The sequence below is a fragment of the Chroicocephalus ridibundus genome, chromosome 7 (genome assembly GCF_963924245.1).
Source record: "Chroicocephalus ridibundus chromosome 7, bChrRid1.1, whole genome shotgun sequence".
NCBI classification, from domain to species: Eukaryota; Metazoa; Chordata; class Aves; order Charadriiformes; family Laridae; genus Chroicocephalus; species Chroicocephalus ridibundus.
In genome coordinates this window covers 14,878,264-14,889,501 of record NC_086290.1, presented here as the reverse complement: position 1 = coordinate 14,889,501, position 11,238 = coordinate 14,878,264, and the positions used below count along the sequence as shown (strand labels likewise).

At 42.2% G+C, this 11,238-nt stretch overlaps 1 non-coding gene across 1 annotated transcript; it reads right to left on the bottom strand.

The window, feature by feature from the left end:
• Nucleotides 1-6,987: 6,987 nt before the first annotated feature.
• On the bottom strand, nt 6,988-7,059 carry TRNAA-UGC (transfer RNA alanine (anticodon UGC)). Its single transcript has one exon. It is a non-coding gene; the product is annotated as a tRNA-Ala (tRNA).
• Nucleotides 7,060-11,238: the final 4,179 nt, after the last annotated feature.

Sequence of the window (11,238 nt, the reverse complement as noted above, 5' to 3'; positions counted from 1 at the left end):
CAGTACAGGGCTGATCTGTAGCAGAGGCACTGGCAATATTCCCTGATCGACAACTGAAGTCGGCAGAAGAAGCATTTGATGCCTCGCAGCGGTTGTGTACAGCAACAGGTGGAGCAGGAAGGAAGAACAGGCTTTTAAACAATGCTCGAGATGGGCCACACTGGGCTCTACTTCTGGCTACAGCCCAGCGGGACACCTCCCACTAGACCAAGTTGCTCAAAGCCCCATCTGGCCTGGTCTCGAACACTTTCAGGGACGGGGCATCCACAACTTCTTCAGGCAACCTGTTCCAGTGTCTCACCACCCTCACAGTAAAGAACTTCTTCCTGATATCTAATCTAGATCTTCCCTCTTTCAGTTTATAAACCGTTACCCCTCATCCTATTGCTGTGCTCCCTGATAAATAGTCCCTCCCCATGTTTCCTGCAGGCCCCCTTTAGGTACCGGAAGGCTGCTATAAGGTCTCCATGGCACCTTCTCTTCTCCAGGCTGAACAACCCCAACTCTCTCAGCCAGTCCTCATAGGTGAGGTGCTCCAGCCCTCTGATCATCTTTGTGACCCTCCGTTGGACCCAGAATCACATCCCACAAGTCACTAGCACAAGACAACACAAAACTGAGAGGGGTTATGTAGTGGAAGGAGAGAAATACTATATTTCTCTGCTCAGTGCCGTTTCCCATGGCACTGCTTCCCCATCAAAGCTCCTACTCTCGCTGGTCCTCTCAGGTTTTGCTGACAGTGCTTTGGAAGACACCACAGTGGAATCTCACCTGGGCCTTCTAGGAAACTTGTAAGACTTCTTCTATAAGTCTAACTTACAAGTTAGAGGTTGCTCACGTGTTTGGTCATTGAACAGATCAACTACATTTACCCCTTTCTTTCTGGGACGCTATAGTGGAAAGAAAAAGTGAATGAAACACAAAAATGTTACAGGGTTGGGGTTTTTTGTCTCCTCATTTTCTCTGGACTCTCTCTTTCTACCTTGAAGTTTATAAAATAACTAGCATAACCAAATACTACAGATACTCAGCTATGGAGCACCACTGCAGTTACACATATTAAAGCATAGAAGCACAGAACACATTTCACAGTAAAACCTCAAGAGTTGTCTGGGTTTTTTAATCTCTCTTCTTATCATATGGTACTGGGCAAAACTCAACAAATGCAAATTGAGATCCTTATCTAAGATGCTCGAGTCAGCAACATTTGCTAGAAATCAATGTAAATTTTCTGGTCAGTCCTGCTCTCTGATGTACTAGCAATGCTTTATAAGTCTTTGCGGATGGTTTGTGGGTTTGACTATTTGTGTTGGTTTCTGGGGTTTTTTTTACTAAGCTACTGAATGAGGAAAAAATAAGAGGGTAGGGGAAGGGAAGTCATAATGATACTTTCCAAAAGGCCTCATTGCAGGCTGAGTTTTTAAGTCAAATTCCATTACGTTAATCTGCGCATTATTGTAGCAGTGTCCTTCAAAAGAGACTTTGATGAAAAATAACACTCGACAGCACAAAGACTATGGAATTCACACAGCTGTACGTCTATGGGTTTGCTTTGTCCACTAGTAATTGGTTATTTTTTACGGGCAGAGAGATCGAGGTTTTTGCCACCTTGTTTTGTTTCTCTCTGAAGTAATTTTTAATTATTCTTAACCTGTAATCCCCTGTGGAATTCAAATACACAATGTCCAGCTCCTCATCCTCCAGTATAGTGATTTTCTCTTCCAGTTCCCTGTTGTCCCAGCTTCTCTGTTGAGATTTTCGACAGGATGTTTCTATAGATGTTAATTATCTGAGTGGAGCTTGCAGTATGGAAAGCCTCAACTCTGAACTGTCCTTATGTTGCCTACTAACGTATGGCTGACTAACATATTGCCGGTTCTAAAGCGGCTGATGAAACAGCTGCTATAACAGTAATCACCATTCATTTTTTAAAGTGTCTGTTAGCTCAAGAGTTTATGTACTGGCATTGTCATATTAAAGCAGAACACATTTTTGCTGGCTTTGATTAATAATTAACTTCTAGGTTTTGTTTTATGAGCTCCGCGTGGCTCACCACTGGCGATACTGTACCTGTAGTTTTCAGACGCATACAAATGGCTGATGGCAGCCATCGCTGGCTGCGATACCCGCGCGTTGTAATGAACGGCGCTCATGCCTTCGGATCTCCAAAAGGGCTCTCACTCATCGTATTCTTCCTGACTAGTAGTCTAATTTTTTCCCAGTTAGCTCATGCGAGAGAGAAGCTGTATGCCTCGCAGAGAAGCGGTGCATGCCGTCTGCTCCAAGCGGGGAGCAGAGGGATTCCAGAAAGCTGCCTCATTTGCACTGGCGTTTCTGCTAAACGAAGCAGTTGCTCTCCCTTCCTGAAGGCTCACGCCACTCTGACCTTGGCACTGAGCCAGAGCAATTGCTGTGGCCCTTAGATAATGTGCACAAGAGCAGCAAAATGGTGTGAAAACAAAGGCTTCCCAAACTCATTTTATCCTAGGGAAATGGACTCCCTGATCTCCAGGCGCCCACCCTGCTAGTAACTTGGCAAGGACATCGGTTACAATTGAGAACAAAGCTTAACATATGTTAAGCTCTCAACTTCGAAAAAAAATATCCAATTCTATAGAACCCTGGCACCAGAAAATACTTTCTACTCACATGCAATATCATGTCTTTTTTTTTATCCTCCAACACCACCTCATGACCACCCAAAATTTGTTTTCACTGTTAACAGCAATTGAGTGCGATGACTTCTGAAAATGTTCAGCCACGGCCCTCTCTGAAAAGGCAACACTCCGTGTGCCTTTTCATGAGAGAATCTCAGCTAGCTAGTCAGCATGAATGCTAATTAATTAAGGCTCTTAGTATCACTACAGAGAAATGAGATACAGGGATCGCTCTCCCCTCCCTGGCAATGTTCCCGTCTCCGGGTAGAAAACAACCGCTGTTTAACAGCGCTCAACACAGCACACCTCTTCCTCCTCCTCCTCCAGCGAGGTTGGGATGAGATGGGGTCAGAGAAAATATAACTAGGATTTTCAGAAATGCTGGTTGTCAATACTTCCACTCATATGAAAAAGGCTTACAGCCATAGGAGTTTGCCATGTGGTTTTTGCATTTACATTCCTACAAAGCCTGGTACTTAGGGGGCCTCCATAGCTCCTGTATCTGTCTGGGAGCACAATATGCACTTGAGGCCTGTAAAGCTGTTTTTCACAGCTTGCTCTGGGCAAATATTGCCACATGCCTTAAAAAGCATATTTTCTGATGCTGGGGTAAATAGGAATTGCGTTCCCTGTGCTATCTGCAGTGCAGGTCTGTCAGGGCCCCAGGTGCATTTGCCTCTTTCTAAGAGTTCAACAGACAGAGGTCAGAATCAGCTCCTTCGCTGGTAAAAGCCATTGTGAGGTACTTGAAGCAAGGACCTGCCCTGTTTCCCCTGGGGGCTCCCTGCAAGCCGAGGCTTTATGGTGGTCTCCCACCTGTGCTACACCGCAGCTGTGTAGCAGCTACACCTGCGCCCAGTCTCTCCGAGACACCAGCTGGACTTCCCAGGCTGCCCGTGGACCTGCCTTCTCGCCTCAGGCTTGCTGGGTGATCTCTGGACTATGTGCAACCCCAGTTAGCGTCTCCAGGCCAGAACCTGACTGGCTGATAAGAATCCTGGCTACTTGTGAGTGAGGTTGCCCCTCCTGCTGGCCTCGTTAGCCCACTCAGCTCCCGGCTCCCCTTCCTTTGCAGCCCTCGCTGCCCTCTGGCAAGATCTGCCACCATACTGGCCCGAGGAGGTATCGGAGCACAGCACAACTCCTTCCTTGCACAGGTACCCAGCTGACCTTCCACAGGTTATATATCCAGTGCATGCAACTGGAGACACGGCTGATGAACCATCAACTTGTTCATCCGTCCCAAAGTACAGACTCAACAACGTCATGGCAAAGGTGAAAGGCATGAGGCAAAAATTGGGGTCATATTGTTCTACAAACTTAAGCATATTTTCTAATAGAGGTTTTCTGATAAGAACAACACAACAGCCACAAACTATTCCCCCTGTACTCGGCACTGGTGAGGCCCCACCTCGAGTACTGCGTTCAGTTTTGGGCCCCTCGCTACAAGAGGGACATTGAGGTGTTGGAGCATGTCCAGAGAAGGGCTACAAAGCTGGTGAGGGGTCTGGAGGACAAACCTTATGAAGAATGACTGAGGGAGCTGGGCATGTTTAGCTTGGAGAAGAGGAGGCTGAGGGGAGACCTCATCACCCTCTACAACTACCTGAAAGGAGGTTGTAGAGAGATGGAGGCTGACCTCTTCTCCCTGGTGACAAGTGATAGGACGAGAGGAAACGGGTTCAAGTTACGTCAGGGGAGGTTTAGATTGGATATTAGGAAACATTTTTTCACTGAAAGGGTTATTAAACATTGGAATAGGCTGCCCAGGGAGGTGGTGGATTCACCATCCCTGGAGGTGTTTAAAAAAAGGGTAGATGGGGCACTGAGGGACATGGTTTAGAAGTGGCTTTTGTCAGGGTAGGTGAAAGGTTGGACTCGATGATCTTAAAGGTCCCTTCCAACCTCAGCAATTCTATGATTCTATGATTCTATTCAGCAGTGGGGCGGTCCAAAAAGATTTGGCACGCACTGACTTTTTCAACTGCACTCATTTCTGGTTCCTGAAGTACAGAGGCATACATGTTTCCTGGTGATCCTCTGCCTTTCCTCCATTTGGGGTAGGACTTTTCATCAAGAAGCACAAGCTTACATCAAACAGATGAAAACAGTGCCCACCATTTGCTGATTAGCTGTTTATGGGCATAGAATACATTAGAACTGAAACACACTTTCCATGAAAGGAGCCAGCAATCACTTACAGACTTAAGTTGAGCATTCATAGCATTAGGTTGGCTCTCTTCTGGGCTGAATTTCAGCTTAAGATCTTAATAATTTAAAAGAAATAATTTTGTGGATCGTGCCATGACACTGATGCTTCAATCAAGTGGCATTGGTGTTTCAATTTGCTGGTAGATATAGTGAACTCAGAGGCTAGAAATATGTCACTCCTTTGGAGTTCTAGCCAAAACCTATCAGAATCTTGAGTAACAGAGAGCATTTTAAGGTATCCATGAATTAAACATTCGGTAGTCATTAATGGATCAATGTCATCTTAATCACCAATTTATCAGTAATTAGAAATTAAAATATGCAAAATAAATGACATTTAGTAGAAGCGTAATTGGTCATTCAGTGTAAAAAATTATGTTAGAAATGTAGATAAAATACATTTTAGTAGTTTTCCCATGACTAATCAGATATTCCAAATTTCATTACCACTTTGCAATATGTATTCACATTACCCATGACATGGGCATCTTTAATATCGATAATGCATAATTGTATTTGCCATAGAATGATGGAACAAGATCACTTGGCATATAATGCCTGAACATGATTCCACTTCTGATGTCTTCTCTTTGCAGAACACTTATCATTATTAATAATGTATGGCATTAGATTTTTGAGCTTGCCTAGCAAATGTCACAGCCAATGCTCTGCTCAGTAAAGAATTCTTTGTGAGCCAAGCACCAGCGTGTGTAGAGACAAGAAGATGACCTAAGGGCACTTACATGGTTAAAATAAAGCCCCTCCACCATCTCACACTGATAATTGTGTCAAAAGATGACCACACACACGTTAGTGGCGAATTTTACTTTGTGGGGGCACAGTCATTTCCTAATCTCTCACTACCCCCACAATAAAAGGAGACTTGTTCTAGGCCTTCTTACTCCTGCATGTAACCACCATATCCACCCATTCTCTAGAGGTGGTGTCATCTTCAACACAGGCCTTACCTCTTCCCTCCTAGTTGCCAATACCTGTTTGAGATTCAAATAATTCACCTCCTTCTTTCTCCTCTGGAACTTGTGAATATTTCTTTGCTTTATTTAATTCGCCTGGAAACTTCTTTCTTTGCAAGTCTTGTGCATCAGGGAAGATAAACTTTTGTAACATTTCTCTGAAATCTCTTAAAATTCCATCACTGCTTTCCAAATTTCTCTGGAATTATTCCACTCAAGCAGCAAAAGTAAAAGCATCTGTTCTGCTTTGTCGCTTCTTCCAAACAGCAAAGAAACTGCAAGCAGATTTCCTATCCACAAACACCATATTTCCAAGGTAGCATAAGGAGTGTTTTTAAGAACATCATCTCATTCTGCAGCAAAAAACTCACATCAATCTGTTGCTTAGGGCACATATGTAGGTCTTATTAACTAACATCTTGCTCAGTTCTTGAGTTTGGATCTGATTGAAGATCTCTCTGGGTTTCCCAAAGACTTTTGCAGCCCTGCCAATAGTTATTTGATAGAATATCATTTAGTGGCATGTTTGACTTCCCTTAATGACCACCTGTAGAGGCACCTCTACAAATATGCAATGCAGTAAAATGCAGTAGCTTTACATCAGTATGCTGGTTGTATTTCTCCTGGTTTCTTCTCATTCATAGAATCATAGAATCTTCATGGTTGGAAAGGACCTTTGAGATCATCGAGTCCAACCATACACACACAAAAAAACCCCTACAATCTCTGCCACTAGAACATGCCCTGAAGTGCCACATCTAGACGTTTCTTAAACACCTCTAGGGATGATGACTCAGCCACCTCCCTGGGCAGGCTGTTCCAGGGCCTGACCACTCTTTCATTAAAGTAATTCTTCCTAATATCTAATCTAAACCTCCCCTGCCGCAACTTCAGACCATTTCCTCTGGTCCTGTCATTATTCACCTGGGAGAAGAGGCCAACACCCACCTCTCTACAACCTCCTTTCAGGTAGTCGTAGAGGGCAATGAGGTCTCCCCTCAGCCTCCTCTTCTCCAAGCAAAACATGCCCAGCTCCCTCAGCCTCTCCTCATACGACCTGGTCTCCAGACCCCTCACCAGCCTGGTAGCTCTCCTCTAGACACGCTCCAGCACTTCAATGTACAGAGGGGCTCAGAACAAAATGCTGGAGATGCTGGGGGTCGAACCCAGGGCCTCTTGCATGCAAAGCAAGCGCTCTTCCGCTGAGCTACATCCCCTGCTTGTGCTGTTTTTTCATGCTGTTTTTTCTCACAGTGGCCATAGCAGACATAAGTATGCATCTATACTCTGCAAAGACAGTAACTTAAGCAATAAATAATGCAATTCACAGGTTTTTCTCCCACATCTAATATCTTTCTGATTATGCAGAAAAGTCCTAACCCCACAACCACATCCACTGAAGTTTAATTGTTCTTAAGGATGTAAACAGTCCTATTGTAATCAGTCTGATTATGTGTTTTTAATTAACTACATAAGAGATGGCAAGATATGGGTCTTTGCATATAAAAACTTTACTCAGAAAATCTGTCCCTTATAAAGTTTTATTAATCATATTCTCACAATATTGTGTTTTACTATACTTTTAGTTTCATAAACAAGACAATTTTTGTTGTTGTTGGGTTTTTTGTTGGGGCATTATAACAGTTTTTCATTAATCATTGCTGTTGCTAACAGTTAATCTGTGATGCTGTGGATGGTCCAGCAGTGGCATCCTAGTGAAGATCTACCTTCTCTGTGCTTCAGTGGATTAAATATAATATGAAAAGTATAATGTGATGGTATAAATCAAAAGTGCTACTATGTGTAGCATCCCAGACCAAAAGAAACCCTACGGAGTTAAAGGAAGTCCAGAAAAAGTTGGTTACAATTATCATGAAAACTCGCCTACCAAGAAGAATGGAAAACACTGAGTGCGTTTTTCTTAAGGAGATTAATAAAGCAGGCACTTATAAGTGTATGCACTTATAAATGAAGCGCTGTGAACTTCTGTCCTTAAGAGAAAAGGGTCAATCATTTAAACTCAAAGAGAGCAATTGCAAAAGAGAAAAATATGTTGTTAATGGAAGATAGTTGGTTGTGTTAGAAGAAAAGTTCTGTGGCTTTACTCACTGAATAGTTGGGCAGTGAAACTCTGTGCTACAGGTTTTCACTGGTACCGAGTACAGCTCTGAGGAAGAAATGGGCATTTACTCTGATAAAAATATCCAGAGCTAATGAAAAAAAAATATAAAAGCCTCACCTCATGTTTCAGGGTTAAATCAATTCCAAGGCAATACCGATTAGGAAGGCTGCAAACTATTCCACATCTGCCAAGCATAAGATTTCTCATACGCTCCTTTGTAACACACAGGGCTGCCCGATGTCAGCCAAGGGACTGATTCAAAGTTCCCAGCTATCTTTTTGTTGCAGCTATTCTTATCACACGTTTGCTCCAAACCACTGCCATCACAGAAAACGTATGATGAAAGAAAATCTTTTCATTTTCTTGCTCAGAGAAAATAGAAGTTAAAGGAAGAATAATCTCAGGTGAATAGACCGTCTTCATTTGCTTTTTATTACTGGTTCTTCTACATCAGCTTTTAGAAGGTTTTCAGGAAGACTTCATTTTCATGAAAGAAAAGAGCGTTTTACAGACAAAAGGAAAAACACTCAAGGAAGCACTTATTAAATTCCAAGTATCACTTTACCCCTCTGACTCTCGCAATGCAACTGCCCTGCACTGAAGTGCCACACTTAAAAGTTCTCACTAAGATTTCTCTTACCACCATCACCTGAGATAAATCATAATCCAGTACTCTCACAAATTGCAATCACCTTCCAAACAATCTTTCAGCATTTTTCCTGCAAAAACCAGAGCGGTTCAGAAGTTTTGCATTATTTTGTTTATCTCCAGTGTTCACTTCATTCAGTGTCCATCTCAAGCTATTCTGTAACTCTTTGCCAGTGACAGAGTATATTTATCGGTATATCAGGATAATAATATCTTATTGTTTGTTGTTCACGTGAGAAAGAAATAAGTGAAATGATTGAAAAAGGAGTAATTACCAGAATTATTTATTTAGAACTTACACATTTTTAATTTTAAGAAAAAAACAAGCAGGAAAAACCCCTCAGTGATGAAATAATGTGTCCCCCTGAGTTATTTAGGAAAGCAATATACAACAGCAAGAGATGATGTTGTAAGCTGCTGAGGGAGCTGGGGTTGTTTAGCCTGGAGAAGAGGAAGTTGAGGAGACACCTTATCGCTCTCTACAACTACCTGAAAGGAGGTTGTAGCAAGATGGGGGTTGGACTCTTCTCCCAGGTAACAGGCGACAGGACAAGAGGAAATGGCTTCAAGTTGTGCCAGGGAGGTTTACATTGGATATTAGGAAAAATTTCTACGCCAAGGGTTATCAAGCATTGGAACAGGCTGCCCAGGGAAGTGATGGAATCATCATCCCTGGAGGTATTTAAAAGACGTGTAGACGTGGTGCTGAGGGACATGGTTTAGTGATGGTTTTCAGTGTTACGTTGATGGTTGGACTCGGTGATCTGAAAGGTCCCTTCCAACCTGGACAATTCTATGATTCTATGCTGTCATACAGTTTGAGTTACACGTAGTCAGAACATCCACACACTACTCTAAAGCTTCCTGCGAAAAAGTTAAAATGTGATGTGAAATGAGATATTGACTTATAAATTTAAACTAGCAACTGTAACATGAAAGCATATGCCATCTGTATATCAGGGCTTGCTTCTGCTGAAAAATACAAAAAGTGGAGGATGAGCAAAGCTGTTACACAGATTTGCAGGGGAAGGCTTCAGCGATGGCTCCACGTATACTGGCCTGGACTAAAACCGCATCTGTGACCAGTTTATCTAAATGCCATGTTCAGAGAAGAATAGAGACTGCATATTCACCAAAGGGGCCTTGTATACCTGTATGCAGCTGGAAGAGCCGATTGTAAATGTGGAATAGTTTCTACTATCTAATAGCAGGTGACCTCCTATACTGAGGATCTCGCTCAGCCTGAAATTGGGGTCAGCTAAACTAGAAGAGAGGGGATCACACTCTGCCTCTAACAGTTTTAATTAGTGCAAACCTAGAGAAATGCAGCCAAAGACATGCTGAATCTAAAAAAGGAAAATAAAAATCCTGAAAAGTTTAAGCCCACAATCTCTGAGAGGAATAAAATAGATATTACTCCAAGAGCAATGGGAAATACAATTCATCCAAACCTTCCAGAGCCAGAGCCTGACGTAGTTGGAGTTAAATATAGTTCGAATATATAAGCAATAGTTCAAATAATGGAATGACTAGGGTTTGCCGCTAATTGCTTAACACATCCTCATTACCTGAAGCATGACCTCATACATTTTAGTGAAATGACACTCCAATTAATGTTCTGCAATTGTCTCTGGTTGAAGCAGGATATGCTCTTTGTATAGGCTGCTTTGTTTAGGCAAAACAAAATGTTAAGGAAAATATTTTTTTCTTTTTTTTTATCAAGGCATTAAGTTTTGTTGGCCTATCTCAGGTTCCTACTGATATACAACTAACGCGAAGTATCAAAATGTTAGAGAACAATACAGTCCAGAGAGGTATAAACTGAGGCATTTTGGAGTGCTTTCAATGCTAAATAAAAACACACAATGCAGCACTGAAATTTGCTGTGGGTTCTCCAATTAATCAGCATTTGATGCAACCATGCCACAGCTATTTTGGTGTCTTCCTCTTAGATTAGGATCAGTGTGCTTAAGAAAGACTGAGACATGCCTGATGGAAAACTTTCGCCATTCCTTTGCAGTAGCCAGAAGAGTGACAGCAGTAATAATTAGTGTCTCTGTGCTTCACAAACAGTGAAATCAGATGCACAGTTTATCAAGAGCCTGGGTATGTAATTTTTCCATTAACAATTCTGCAGACAGAGCATTGATAATTGTGTCTGTGGTGAATCCCGATGAGGCATATTTGCCTGACATTGTTGAAGAAGGGGGGAAATGAATATATGCATTTTAAATTTTTATGATTACATTTTTACTGAAGTGTGGGGGCCTGAAGTTTCACGACTGTTTTAATGCAATTGGTTCCACTTAGGAGAGATGACATGTTGAAATGTGATGTGCTGAATGTTTCCCAGGTAATTGGAATTCAGTCAACAACAACAACACTGGGCATTGTCACAGGTTTTAAATAAAAAGGTTTATCTTCCTCTCTTATATTATGGGATATGACGCATCATATTATACAACATCATGATCCTAGATGACAGCCTCTCAAACAGAAATTAGAAAAGTTCACTTCACTCTGTGTACTCCTCCTGAATTTGGATCGCACAATCCTATTAAAGTCTACGCATGTGCAGTCAACATTTCCCAATTCCCTTGCTCACATAAATGCCACATTCATTCCT